Source organism: Heterodontus francisci, chromosome 21, assembly GCF_036365525.1.
Source record: "Heterodontus francisci isolate sHetFra1 chromosome 21, sHetFra1.hap1, whole genome shotgun sequence".
NCBI classification, from domain to species: Eukaryota; Metazoa; Chordata; class Chondrichthyes; order Heterodontiformes; family Heterodontidae; genus Heterodontus; species Heterodontus francisci.
The window spans coordinates 70704120-70715628 of NC_090391.1; the positions used below are offsets into that span (position 1 = coordinate 70704120).

At 46.4% G+C, this 11509-nt stretch overlaps 1 pseudogene; it reads left to right on the forward strand.

Annotated features, from left to right (window-relative positions):
* The first annotated feature begins 2352 nt into the window (after window positions 1–2352).
* LOC137381152 (probable G-protein coupled receptor 139) lies at window positions 2353–10598 on the forward strand (annotated as a pseudogene).
* Window positions 10599–11509: the final 911 nt, after the last annotated feature.

Below are 11509 nucleotides of genomic sequence, written 5' to 3' on the forward strand. Positions count from 1 at the left end.
AACCTCTGTCATTGCCTCAATGCTTTCCTCAATAGTTATGGTTTGTTGGGTGTAATTCTTCACTCCATGCTTTGATGTCAGCATTTTAAATGTGATGGGGATACAGGAGCGGCTGAAACAGCTGCTGCAGCAGAGGAAGGCCCCACCACTGGAGACGAATGTGAAGCCATGCGCTAGAAGAGTCAGACCCAACGTTAAAAAAATAGATCTGGAGAGAACATAAATAAATAAATAACAACAAATTGTCCAACAAATACTGTACTGGAGATTATGGTAGGAGAGAGAGGGTGAAGGGGAAAAAAGGCCAGGAGAAATCTTTGCCGAACTTAATTCAAGGCAGTCCATTCGCTGGTCTTGCAGTTGGAGGTGGTGGGGGCGGGCGGGGGTGGCGATGCCTTCTCCTGGGACAGCTGTAAGCTGCCCAGGCACACTTTGCTTCCGGTGTTGAGGGAAAAAAGAGAAAGTTTCATCACCTGGGCAGTTCCAGCTATCCCAGGCTAGGTTGTTGGGGCGGGGAGGGAGTTCCTATTTAATGCTGTTAAACACAGGACCTCCCTGTCCTTGCTCCAGCCAAGGACTTTAGGCCTCATCCTTCCCGTTCCCCACAATAATCAATCAAGAAGCCAAACTCACAAGAGCTGCCAGTTCTTTTGGCCTCCTCTGTTTTCCTCATTCAAAATAAGGAGGGATGTAAAAACCTTCCTTTCAATCTCGGTCTTCCTACTTGCAACTGTCACGCAGCCGCCACCTTATAGCTTCCATCACACAACCACGGCCAGGTGAAACTCGTTCACCACACAGCACCTCCAATCAGGCAAAAGCCAACGCCGTACTGTACCTGTCCTTGGAGTGTTTGATGCGGCAGTGCAGTGGGAGCTTTATTCTATTTTACCCCGTTTTTTTACATTTATTTGTTGAGGGAGATTAGCTCTGTATATGACCCCGTGCTGTAACTCCCCCAGGAGTGTTTGATGGGGACAGAGAAGAGGGAGCTTTTCTCCATATCTAACTCGTTTTATTTTTATTTTTTATAAGGTGGTATTTATACCCCAGGCCCCTTTGTATTATTTTTGTTGAGAAGGCCTTTATTCACCAGGTCACCTTTAAATACATTTTATAATAACTTGATCAAAAACAGCTAAATGAACCAAAACCTCAAATTAAAATGTCATTTTCGGCATCAATGATACACTCCAGCCCCTGCAGTGCCCACGGTTGCGAAGGCCTCAAGCATACTGGCGGACACTGCATGCTCCTTCTCCAAGTACACCTGAACGGTAACATAACCTCGGAAGGGTGACAGGCAATCAGGGCGGACGGACCCCGACAGCTCTTGGCCTGGAACTGTGAATTGCCACCTTTGCCAGGCCCAGGAGCAGCCCGACGAGGGGATCGTCATGGCAGACCATGCCACACCACCCTGGGTGCACAAAGGCCAGCAGCGCCAGGTGAACTGCAAACAAAACTGGAAGAGCAGCCCCTTTAAATATGTAAACAGGGGACGCAAATTCACACATATATACATGGAACATGGACTCGTCCAAGCCACAGAAGTTATAGCCAGACTGGGAGTCCGTGAACCTGCTTAAAAGTCTATTGCACGGGACTACCCTATGCAGCACCTTACACCCCAGCTCCCTGATGTAAAGTGGGGAGGACTCCCATGTAGAGAGACCGGCACCGGGGATTCCCCTCACTGCCAGACGGTAACACAAACTGCCAGGGCATGTCTGGAAAGCTGACGAGGGTGAGGAAGTGGCGAGTGTGCAGGAGCATCCCGTGCTGGAAACCCCTCCACGGCGTTTGGAATGGCATGGAGGGTATTTACGAGAGGCGGCTCGGGTTGTGTGCGACCAAATCCCGAGGAGGGTTTCAAGGCCTGGGTCCGATGAGCAGTTTCGGCCGAGCATTGGTCAGCTCGGCCAGGACTACTTCACACTCCTGAGCTCCATCATCACCCGCAATGAGAAGCGTCCCGGAGGTTTCGGCTGCTCCTACACCCGTCGGTGCGTCCCCTGTACAACAAATCCATAATTCCTGTGCCATCAGCCAATCTCATACAGACCACATCGACCGGGTAAATGTGGTTCGTTATTGTGGTCCAAAAAGTGTGGAATTGAAAGGCGTTAATTTGAACTGTTTGTGCAGTGACTGTAATTAATGTCAATCTCCTTGGACCCTAATTGCGTCACTGGAGGTTGTTCCTCTTCTATTAATAAGGGACTCCTTTAAGTGTCTTATCCCGCTGTGTCAGCTGGAGTATCACCCCCGGCACTAACAGGGATCAAAGGCTCCAGTGAGAGGGAGAGGATAGATCAGAACCTGAGAGCAATAGATTGTAATGTAACAATAATGGGTCCGAATTTGAGAACAATAGATTGGAATGTTCCAACAATAGGTCAGAATCTGAAAGCAATAGATTTGGATGTTGCAACAATTGCCATGCGTTTATCCGATTGGTTTGGCAAGCTAACTGCAGATTATGATTGGATAACACTAGATTGGCGGATCATTTGTGCCCTTCAAATGATTCAACGTATTTACTATCCCATCCTGGCTATTGTTGGTATCCCAGGTAAGTCTCTCTGTCCAGTTATTAATTCTATAAATCGTGCTTCGCTGTATTACTGCTCTTGTCATTTACTCTGCTATCATTGCTGCTGTTGGCATTCCTGGTCACTCTCTATCTCCAGCTATTAACTCTATAAGCCATTGCTAACTGCATTATTGTTCTTTTACTTTACTGTCTCAACTTTGCTACTGTTGGTGCACCTGGAAAATTTCTCTATCCGGCTAATATGTGTGCAAAGCACAATTAATTGCATGGTTGTCCTTGTTATTTAAGTTATGGAAATTGGAGCCATTGTTTGCCACACCCAGCACAAACTCTGCTTTCTTTCCAATGAATTCACGAATATATGAGCCTGAAACAGGGTCTTCAATTTCTGAATGCTTCATTGACCTTGAGCTGAGTTCCAATACCGTATCCTGTCCATCACCAATCCTGTCGACAACCACACCCGTAATATCCTCTGTCTTAGGCCATCTGCTCCTTAAACAACTGTCTATCTCTTTGTTAACTCCAGAGTCGAATATCCCAATGCTACCCTGACAATCCTCTCAGTTACAAACCTGCATAAACCATAGCCCATATAATTATATGCTGTCATATCCTAAGATGGCAAATGGAGTTTAATGCGGAAAAGTGTGAGGTGATTCACTTTGGAAGGAGTAACAGGAATGCAGAGTACTGGGCTAATGGGAAGATTCTTGGTAGTGTAGATGAACAGAGAGATCTTGGTGTCCAGGTGCATAAATCCCTGAAGGTTGCTAACCAGGTTAATAGGGCTGTTCAGAAGGCATATGGTGTGTTAGCTTTTATTAGTAGGGTGTCGAGTTTCGGAGCCACGAGGTCATGCTGCAGCTGTACAAAACTCTGATGAGACCGCACCTGGAGTATTGCGTGCAGTTCTGGTCACCGCATTATAGGAAGGATGTGGAAGCAATGGAAAGGGTGCAGAGGAGATTTACTAGGATGTTGCCTGGTATGGAGGGAAGGTCTTACGAGGAAAGGCTGAGGGACTTGAGGTTGTTTTCGTTGGAGAGAAGGAGGAGGAGAGGTGAATTAATAGAGACATATAAGATAATCAGAGGGTTCGATGGGGTGGATAGTGAGCGTCTTTTTCCTCGGATGGTGATGGCAAACACGAGGGGACATAGCTTCAAGTTGAGGGGTGATAGATATAGGACAGATGTGAGAGGTAGTTTCTTTACTCAGAGAGTAGTAAGCGCGTGGAACGCCCTACCTGCAGCAGTAGCAGATTCGCCAACTTTAAGGGCATTTAAGTGGTCATTGGATAGACATATGGATGAAAATGGAATAGTGTAGGTCAGATGGTTTCACAGGTCGGCGCAACATCGAGGGCCGAAGGGCCTGTACTGCACTGTAATGTTCTAATTCTAATTCTAATTCTAACTCACATCAAATCCTGATCACCAATCACCTCTGTGCTTACTGATCTACAATGGTTTCTGGTCTAGGAGCATCACGATTGTAGTAGTCGTATTCTTGTGTTCAGAGCCCTCCATGACCATTACTCCTCCAATTAGTCCCGTTCTGCTGTCCGATTCCCTTATTCAGGCAATTTGTTTCCCTTAGAGTATTTATCCAATTCACCTTTGAAAGTGTTTTGTTTCGCCCTCTCTCCCTCTCCGTGGCTGCAGTTCTGGGTTCCAATAAGCTACTTGTGCCAAGGATGTGTAGCCTAGAAGCCTAAACATGGTGAGGGCTGTTTGTGGCTGCTCTCCAGTGGTGCTCCATGCTGAGGAGAGTGTTCTGGTAGGATTGACACATGTCTTTCAATCTTGCTCTCTGCATGTCCACTGTCCACCCGTGTTAGTCACTCTCACCTGAACATGCATACAGCAACACAAGCAATCCCCCTCTCGTGTTATTTAAAAGGAACAGGCCACCAACTTACAGGTGAGGGCTTTTGACTTACTACTGCTATTGTAAAGTTAGTGGAGGTGCTGCGGATGGTTTTATGGAAGTTGTGTTGTGAGCTGCTGCAGACATTAAGGGAGTTCAGAGGATTTGGTGACCCAACTCCGTACGAGGTATGGGAACTGTAGTTACACTGGCTCTGGGTATGTAACATGACCAACCAATGGAGCAGAGGCTGAAGAGTGGGAAAGCTCTGTAAAGAGGGAGGAGGAGGGGGTCTCTGCCCCACCCACCCAGGGTTTTCCAAGAGCATTTTTCATACCTGCACCTATCCGATGGGCAGTGTGTGAGGTAACTCTGATTCAATCAGGACGTGGTCACAAAACTGTGCCACCTCCTGCAACACGACCTGGAACCTCACACCAGGGTGAGGACGGAGCTTCCAGTGGCTGTTAATGTCACAGTTTCATTAACCATCTATGTATCTGGATCTTTCCAGGTAGGAGTGGCTGAGGTATTTAGAAGCAGGAAGTTCGGCCTTTCCACTCCATGCCTGTTCAGTTCAGAGCTATCCAGACAGTCCCAATCCCTGCTTGATTCTGGTTTATGTTGCCAAATCTCTGGAGTGGAGCTCAAATCTATTTGGACTCAGGGATGATTCCAGTATCCCTGCGAGTTCATTTCCTTCAAGTGCCCATCCAGTTTCCTCTTGAAATTATTGATTGTCTCCACATCCACACCCGTTTGTCTAGCAAGTTCCAGGTAATTACCACTTGCTTCTTAAAAATGTTCTTCCTCATATCCGCCCTGCAGTTCTTCCTCAAGACTTTCAATCTGCGCCCCTCGTCCTTCGTCCATTAATTATCGGTAAAAGCGTTTTTTTTGGTCTGTCTAACTTACCTAAGCCTGTCATAATCTTGTACACTTTTATCAAATCTTGCATCAGTCTTCTTTGGTCCAGGGAGAACAATCCCAGCGCTTCCAATCTAACCCTGTAACTAACCCCCAACCCCGCCCCATTCCTGGAATCATTCGGGCAAATTTGTTCTACACTCTCTCAAGGGCACTCGAATCCTTCCTGAAGTGTGGTGACCGGAACTGGACTCAAAACTCCAGCAGGGACCTAACCAGAGATTTCTAAAAGTTCCACATAACTTCGCTGCTTTTGTACTCTTTGCCTTAAGATCCCATATTCTTTAATAACCAATCTCTCAATACGTCTTGCCACCTTCCAAGATCGATGCTCAAGTAGTCTCAGGCCCCTCGGATTCTCGACACACTTTCAAACATTTTTCTTATTCGTTCATGGGATGTGGGCAACACAGGCCACGCCAGTATTTATTACCCATCCCTAATTGCCCTTGAACTGAGTGGCTTGCTAGGCCATTTCGTGGGCATGTAAGAGTCAACCACATTGCTGTCGATCTGGAGTCACCTGCAGGCCAGACCAGGTAAGAACAGCAGATTTCCATCCCGAAAGGACAACAATCGACAATGGTTTTAATTCCAGATTTATTAATTGAATTCAAATTCCACTTTCTTTCAGGTAGTGGGATTCAAACCCATGTCCCAAGCGAAATACCTGGGTCTCTGGTCCAGTGACAATACCATTACGCCACCGCCTCCCTGTGTAATTATCTGTTCTGAAGACCTGGGCAAGAGGCGTGCATTGTTCATTCAGTCCCACATCTCCACAGGTCAAAGGACATATTTAAATTTTCCCTCTTACTGAAATAATAGATCAGATGCACTTTTTGTCCCCAGAATAAAACACACCAATCAGGATTTCTGGACTAGCAACCTAATTATCTATTTAGTATAACCCAAACCGTAACCAAAACTAAAGTAATGCAAAGCCGTAAACTAGAAATATTAAAACTCTTTATTTATCCTAGCCCTCACACACACATTCACATACACAACCGGTTAACTGGGAAAACATTGATTTTTTTAACAGCTGTTACAAAAAATATAGAAGGAATAAAAATAAGTTAGACTGAAGAGAAAATGTGGAAGTCCTTGGATTTGGGGAGGTCTCCCAAAGTCGAATAGGTGACTGCCAATAGGAATCTTCCGAGAATAGTTCTTTGCAGAGGATGTTGATGATCAGTCTTGATAGGCTTTCAAGAGATGCAGTTCCAGAACGCTTGACGTAGGTCTGACATCAGGTGTGCAGCAACAAGTGCTTAACTTCTCACACAATTGATGCAAAGTTCCTTCAAAGATGCAGAATGTCTTCAAAGAGCGGTAATAGTTGGACTTGATACAGGATTTGTCTTTTCAAGAGAAAGATAAGCAGGGTCTTCTTCTGTTGTGCTGGCAAGTCAGGAAGCAAACTTCTTTCTGCCCTATGGCGAAAACCAACTGGCTTTTTAACAGTTCAAAGTGAAACAAATCAGTACAGCAGCAATCCTGTGACCGTTGTAAATCGTGGCCTGTCATTTCCTTGCAAACATCTTCCCCCTCAGGTTAGAACACCCCTGCTGTGTTTCCGTGAAATTACATGCTATCCAGTACTTGTTTACTAGCCAAAAACAGGAAAGTTCTGGTAACTTATTTTAAAAACAACCACAAAGTTGGAAACAAAGAAAATAGGAACAGGAGTAGGCCATTCGGCCTTTCCAGCCTGCTCCACCATTCATGATGATCATGCCTTGATCATCCAACTCAGTAGTCTGCTCCCGCTTTCGCCCCATCCCCTTTGATCCCTTTAGACCCAAGGGCTATATCTAACTCCTTCTTGAAAGCAAACAATGTTTTGGCCTCAACTGCTTTCTGTTGTAGTGAATTCCATAGGCTAACTACTCTCTGGGTGAAGAAAGTTCTCCTCATTTCAGTGCTCTAAGGTTTACCCCGTATAGATAGAATATGACCCTTGGTTCTGGACTCCCCCACCATCGGGAACCTCCGTACTACATCTACCTTGTCAAGCCCTGTTAGAATTTTGGAGGTTTCTATGAGCCCCACCCTGCTCACTCGTCTGAACTCCAGCGAATATAATTCTAACTGACTCAATCTCTACTCATACGTCAGTCCCGCCATCCCATGAATCAGTCCTGATTCAGCCTTTTCAGTTTTAAAATGTGGAATCTAAAGTTTTTCTTTTGAACGAAACTCTTGTTCCAATTAGATATTGTCTCTCCTAGTCCTGTAACAAAATGCATCACCTCACAGTTGCCAGTATTATATTCCACCTGCCACTTGTTGTCCATTTTGTTCGCCTATCTGTGTCCTGTTGAAGGCGGTTTCAGTCATCGTCACTGTTTGCCATTCTTCCAAGCTTGATATCATCACAAAATATTGAAATTCTACTCTGTATTCCAAGATACAAACCTACATAACAAACAAAGCAGTGGTCGCAGCACTAACACTTGTGAAAAGCCCACTGTCGAACATCCTCAAATCTGAAAAACAACCATTTATCACAATTCGCAGTTACCTGTCCTTAAGCCAATATTTGATCCAGTTGGACACTGACCCTCCAATTCCACTAGACTCAATTTTGTTATCCAACCTTTTATGGGGTCCTTTATCAAACGTTTTCTTAAAATCCATGCATTGAAAGTCATTTCATTCATCAGCCTTCTATTTTACTTCATGAAAATGTTCAGTTAGCTTAGTCATGCATGATCTGCATTTAACAAATACCTCTGACTATCCTTAATTAATCAAACCTCTCCAAGTGACTGCTCATTCCACCCTCCCCTCACCCCTCCCCCCACCCCCCACGCATTCCCCCCTGGCCCCAATGTTTGACACACCAAAGATGTTAAACTCATTGGCATTCAGTTGCGTTTTCTGTCAATTTATCTGGGAGATGATTGTGGCCATCTATGAGGTGAGGCGATTACATCAATTTCACAGTCAGCAGGGAGAAGCTGGATGAGAGTTCCCGTAGCTTTGTCGTGATAGCTGGATTCCTGATGGTGTAGGTGATTCTGGGCGCCTTCCGATCAACGGGGAGTGAAACAGGACCTGAAAGAACTCTCACTCCATTAATGTACGTTGGTGTGTGAGCATGCCAGTGTGTGAGCACATCCCGATTAGACCCCGCGACTGTGCCACATTGTTCTGGTGTCTGGGGCACCAACGATGGGCCTGGCCCAGGCCTGGTGTCGTACTAGCAGTGGCCTTCGCTCTCTGACAGGCCATAGCTACCACAGTTCACTTACCTGGTGTCTGGGGCTCCATAGATGGACCTCCTAACAGCCCTGGAATAGTTGCAACAGGGGCCGCTGCTCCCCGACCCGATCAAGTGTTGTCACCACACTTACCTGGGGTATGGAGCTGCAGCACTCGTCTTTGTCCCAAATCTGGTGTGTTACTGGCAGTTCCACTGCTCCCGGTGGTGTTTCCATTTCTAATGAGCTACTGGCCCTCTGATTGTCCAGCAGCTTTGGCAAGCGGTATCCCTATCTTTAAAGGTATGGGGACCTTAGTATCGGGCAGTCAATTGCCCGAGCATCACTGAATTAGTGGGGGCTCCGGATTGCCTAGGCGAGGTTCCCCTCACCTTCGCCACCCCCACTCGGTCCACTAAATGTGGTTCCCTGTCCCCATTATAAATCCCTGTCACTGGTACAATAATTAGATCCATCACTGAATGCAGTAACGAACATAAAAAATTCACCACAATCTCTTTGAAACTGTTGTTTTTACTCCGAGGCTGATAAATTTCCTTGTTTGCATTTAACTTTGTGACGATTGAGATAATTTGTTTCATTGATTTTTCAGTGGACTCATTTCCAATTATTGTTTTGAAATAATTGAATTCCGTGTTGCCTGTCACAGGCGAGGGAATCTCTCTCTCAGTCCAACATTTAACTTTCTATACAAGAGAGCAAAGTGCTGCAGATGCTGGAAATCTGAAATAAAATAGAAAATGCTGCAGATATTCAGAGGGTTTGGCAGCATCTGTGGAGAGAGAAACAGAGTTAATGTTTGAGGTTAGTGACCCTTCATGAGAACTGGAAGAGATTAAAGATGGAATATTTTTTTTAACCTAGTCCGGGAAAGGAGATAAGGGGAGGATTATGATTAACATTCAGTTTAGCTATTTTTTTGTTATTTAATCTCTCCTGCCTACCACCCTATCACAGACCTTCCCATTTGTTCTTTCAGGTCCAATCATTTCAAAACATCACTGTATGCAAGATCACATTTGCAAATCTCAATACTTCTTCAATCCAACTGGTAACTTTGCTCCCATTCTGATGTCTAATTTCCCAGTTTATTTCCCTTCCTCACAGTTAACTTGCTGACGATTGGGATCCTGTCTCGGGGAAAGTGTGGTCTCTCCAAATGTGTCACTCGTTACCTGGTGGCCATGGCAGTGGCGGACCTAGTGGTTATTATCCTCGACCTGATATTGAGGCATATTCCTATTGTTTATCGTGAACAGTTTCAGTTCCTGCGGTATTCCATCCCTGTGTGTAAGATCCACGCCATCCTGCTTTATGCAGCCACAGACTGTTCTGTCTGGTTCACCGTCACTTTCACCTTTGATCGATTTGAGGCCATTTGCTGCCAGAAGCTGAAAAATTAATATTGCAGCAAGAAAACGGCGGCTGTGGTTCTGGGAACAGTGACTGTGCTGAGCTGTTTAAAGAACATCTTCTGGTATTTCATGTCAACAGGTTGGTATTGGCTGCTGAACCTCCCCTGGTTTTGTGTTGTGGAAGATCATATTCAAATATCTCTTGTCTGGGGAACAATCGAGTTCCTCCATCATATTCTAACTCCATGCGTTCCATTTGTGGTGATTCTGCTTCTCAATGCTTTCACCATCAGACACATTTTAGTGAGCAGCAGAGGACGCAGGAGACTCCGGGCTCACAGCAGTGGGGAGAGTTGCAGAGACCCAGAGATGGAGAGCCGAAGGAAATCCATCATTTTACTGTTAGTTATCTCGACAAATTTCATCCTGCTATGGGCATTGTTTATGGTGTATTCGGTATGGTGGCGGATGTGGTATTTGGGGTATGAATCTGTATTTCTACCTGGTTTTTTGCAGGAACTGGGCTTCATGTTGCAGCTCCTGAGTTGCTGCACAAACACTGCGATTTATGCCGTGACCCAGACTCAGTTCAGAGAGCAGTTGAAAAATGTGCTGCAATATCCCTTTACTCCAATTATTAAATTCATTCAAAGATGAGAGGAACTGAATCACTGACTATTTACAACAGCCGTGGAGGTGGGGGCGGGGCTATAATGTCGCTATGGTGACAGAGCGGGTCGAGACCGATCTCGGGAGCGCTGGAGCTTGGGCGGGGCCCGTCGCCAGGCAGCCAGAGCAGGCGCGGGGCCAGTCGCTATTGTCGGGCAGGGCGGGGCCTAACAGCATGGAGACAGAGCGGCTGCGGGTCCTGTCGATATTGTGCAGAGCAGGGGCCGGAGTCAGAGCGGGACGAGTCCTGTGGTGGCTCAGCGGGGTGCGAGTCCTGACGGTGTGATGATGGAGCGGGCGGGGTCCAGTCACGATACTGACTCAGCGTGGGGCGGGATTTTCGTTACTGTGACATTACGGGGCGTCAATTGTCGCTCTCGTGAGATCGGGGCGGGGTCTGTCGCAATGGTGGCAAAGCGACGGCGGGGCATGTTACGATGTTGACAAAGCGGGACCGGGCTTGCTGCCAAAATGACAGAGCGGGGTCAAGGACAGTCCTATTGTGACAGCGTACAGCCATGTTATGATGGTTAAAGAGCAGCAGCGGGGCCTGTCGCTATGATGACGTGCCGTATGACGGATCCTGTTCCTCATGATGACTGGAGAGCTATGCAGAGCGTATTCCCCAGCGTGGCGGAGGAGTGGCGTCAAAGCGAGTTCCGATGGTGGGGGGGGGTGGGTGGGAGTGGTGGTGGGCAGAGCCTGTATTCATGGTTTGGGGCCTGGGGGCGAGGCCTGCTACAACGGTGACGGGGGAGTTGCAGCCAGAATTCTCCAAAATCAATGATAATCTTCATAATTCTGAGAATCGTTAATAATTCTTTATAACCATTGATACTCCTTTCAAACACTTTACACCCATTCATTATCCTCTATAATACTTCATGACCACTTATGAT